A 3,625-nucleotide genomic window follows, 5' to 3' on the forward strand; every position below is an offset into this window, starting at 1 on the left:
TTATGATAAAATTTTGGAAAATGGGCGTGGCACCGCCCACTTATGATCACATATATGTGTCTCGGTAACCAATTCTACCGTTCTACCAATTTGTACCAAACTCGGTATGGTTATTTTGCCCGTCACATAAAATCAAACGATTAAAAATGATTGAAATCGGACAAAAATTGAGGCCGATTTTCGTATAGCGGTAAATTTCATAAATGTTTGAAACTTCAATATTTCGAAATTTAAGGACGCTAATTTACTCAAAATTGATACACCTCGCCTGACCATGTAGCGGTAGCTTTCGGAAAGGTGAAAATCATATATCTAATACATGCGCCGGGTATTTAATGTTCTGCTCCGCCTGAACTTAGACTTTCTTACTTGTTTTTGTTATTTTTCTATAAAAATACTGTTCAAGCTTTAACCACATAAATTACAGCTACAAACTTTATACAAAATTTAGGAAAATTCCTCAATTTTTTATCAAAATTTCAACATTTTAATCTGATTCTTTAGACAACTTTTGGGTATGCAATTTTAGTCTAACGAAGTGCAAGTTTCAAATGGCTAGAAAATCCCGTTGATTTCTGAGAATATTTTTTTGGTGACGGATTTTTGCTTTTTTCCATATAAGCATGAATTTCTTATGAAACAAAATACGGGAGACCGTTAGCAACAAAATTTCAAAAAATCAAATACTAGTTTTTGTAGATTACACTTGTTATATAAAAACAATTATAATAATTTATTTGAAGGGAAAAAATCGCAAAAAATCGGCAATGGCTATTTCCTAAATTTTTCCCTCAAATATCCAAACAAAAATCGCCAAATTAGCGCGAAATCGCCAAATCTGGGCACTCTGCTTTTCATAAACATCTCAGCTTTCGTTCCAACAAAAATGTCAAATATTTTAACATTATTATTTTCATTTTTAAAATCAACATTAATATGTTACTGATCGCATATTTTTTAATAAAGTTGCTCAAAATTATGAGATAATGTGCTTTGATAGTAGCATATAAGTATGGCAAACGAGAGCTTTCAGCTTGGAAGTCTTTGTTAAGATTGTTAATTATGGGGAAAATATACGATAGAAATAAAAAATAGTATTTGGTTTTGCAACACATTCCTTCTGCCAGGGCTGCAGATCGCATACCGTTTACTTCATAAAAGCAGGAAATAAAATGAAGTTTCAAACTATCCCATTGCTTAACTATTCTTAACACAACGCTTCCTAGTGAAAGACATCTTGTTTGAGGTATGCCCAAGATTTTGTGGGGTTTTACCCAACAGTAGTCCTGTAATTCCATCAGTTCATGTATCCTCTTTGGACTGTGGGAAAAGAGACTATATTTGTTGCGGCAGAGTATCTCAATGCTTTTCGGCAATTTTTACAAGCGTAGGTGGAGCAAAGGGGAAGTTAGTGGCATGTGCGCTTTATATACAACAAGAGGGCCCATGCGCGGTCTGCGCAGACAGAAATATACAGTAAACTCATTCCTCTTTGTAGCCACAGATAGAAGCAGACTGTTTTAATAGTTCGCGGAAATAATTATTCTTATAAACCCCTTTATTTTTATTATACATATATTACAAAGCATTAATGAGATTTATAGTACATCAGAACTTATACTTATTAGGTACATACATAAAAACATATTACAAACTGACTGATATTTGAGTGTCATGAGTTGAGGGAAACATGGTGCCACTTACAATATATCTTTGTAATAAAATATATTCAGAATTAACTTTTTGATTAAATGTTTCTTTAACAGAAACAATAATATCTGAGAATCGTCTTACTCTAGTTTAAAACAAAATTGTCCTCTACCCGGTATATTGACAAAGTTCACCTGCACTGAAGCAAACGCAAGAGCGTTGTTAAATTTACGGATATTCTCTAAATAGTTTTTTGTGATGTCATCATTGCGCTCAATAAGCTCTTTCGGCTCATCGCGGACAGAAATTGGTGGTAAACTCACCTAGCTCTTGTGACAACAGATGGATGCAGTATTATCAGCTGCCTCGCCTGGAGAAAGTTTAGCTGAGCAAAACTCAAATATCTTCTCCATGCGTTCAACACTATTTGATTCTATCTCATCGTCTTTAAGGAAAAGACGTGCACCGCAATACGTCTTTGGTAGCTTTTCTTGCCGCCTCCTTGCACTGGCATCTTCACTTAATTGCTGAAAATATGATGGCACCAAAACACTACTAAATTGCAAATAGATCTGCCGTTGTTGCATATCTTGGTTTATTGGAAGGCAATTACGTTTTTTGCGATCAGCTGACACTCCTATACACCTTTTTCGAGGCATTGTTAAGCGTAATTATATTAAATTGAATCCTATAGTAGTAAAAATGGTTATTACGATCAACAAAATAACTTTTTGAAATTATAAAGTTGCCGATTTTATGTAGACTTCATGAGATAAACGCAATATGTCAGTATATCTAATGGAAAAATTTTTCTGTAAATGAAATCTTGAATTGAAAATCACCAAAAATACCATAATACCAAACACCAATATGCTTACCATACCAATAATACTCGTAATAAATGTATTGCTTAGCTGTTATGATAAAAGGAATATCCGAATATTTTTCCGACAGGGTAGCCAGAAACAATATGGGCTGCAAATAAGATTGTGATGCGAAATTTACAAAAAATACCTTAATACCAATACACATATGAATGTACTTACCGTATCTACAATTTACGCGATAAATATATTTCTCAGCTTTTATCATAAGAGGTATAAGTGAATATTTTTAACTGACAGCGCAGACTGCTACAATTTTTATTATTGAAATTCCTATTATTTGGATTACAGTTATGTTTAAGCTTGAAGTCACAATAGCACAGTACTTTGGAGTTAAGTGTTATTATGGTGATGCCACAGATGGCGCGCTTTAACAGCTTCGTTCATGTACGAATTGTGTGGTTTATATTGCAGAATTGAACAAAAATTCGTGAATGATTTCATGAAATCATGAAAACTAAAAAGAAAGCGGCATAAATATTTAGTAGCTGTCAATACTAATCAAAAGTTTTGAAAAAAATGCTATTTGTAACTTTTAATTTCTATAGTTAAATATTTAAGTATTTTCTGATATTATTTTAGGCATAATAATCTATTGGGGAAAAATAGTGTATTTAAAATTTTTTATAAAGAAATAATGTTTTCTTGATGTTGTATATAGTAGTAAAGATATATACTCGTATATAAATATATATAACAACTGAGGAATACTAAAAGCATTTTATGTTAAAGATTTAAATATTGAATGCCATCTTAAGTGCACGATGACTCACACGTGAAAGATTTTGTTAGTTGTGACGACTTTATATAATTTTCACCAGTTTATAGTTAGGGTATGCGTAGTAGCGCGTAAAGCGCGGTTTCAAAATCGAATCCCAATACGATCACAATATGGTTTTCGGGTTTTATATTTGAATTCATGTAAGCATATTCACTACATTTAGAATGAAAAAAATTAAATTTGATGTAAGTTACTTGGAAAAAATTGTATTTATTTATTACTTCAATAGTAAATATTTTACTGTAAAAAATTAATAATAGATTACCTACTTATTAACTGATAGGCCTTTTAAAAGATCGTAATTGTATAA

The 3,625-nt window shown here is 31.9% G+C and overlaps 1 long non-coding RNA gene across 1 annotated transcript; it reads right to left on the reverse strand.

Annotated features, from left to right (window-relative positions):
* Positions 1-1,939: 1,939 nt before the first annotated feature.
* Positions 1,940-3,046, reverse strand: LOC118739827. Its single transcript, XR_004993061.1, has 3 exons — positions 2,697-3,046; positions 2,529-2,625; positions 1,940-2,462 (listed from the first exon to the last, which is right to left on the reverse strand). It is a non-coding gene; the product is annotated as an uncharacterized LOC118739827 (long non-coding RNA).
* Between the last annotated feature and the right edge of the window lie 579 nt (positions 3,047-3,625).

The sequence above is a fragment of the Rhagoletis pomonella genome, unplaced genomic scaffold (genome assembly GCF_013731165.1).
Source record: "Rhagoletis pomonella isolate Grant_MI unplaced genomic scaffold, Rhpom_1.0 Rhpom_scaffold_00005, whole genome shotgun sequence".
NCBI classification, from domain to species: domain Eukaryota; kingdom Metazoa; phylum Arthropoda; class Insecta; order Diptera; family Tephritidae; genus Rhagoletis; species Rhagoletis pomonella.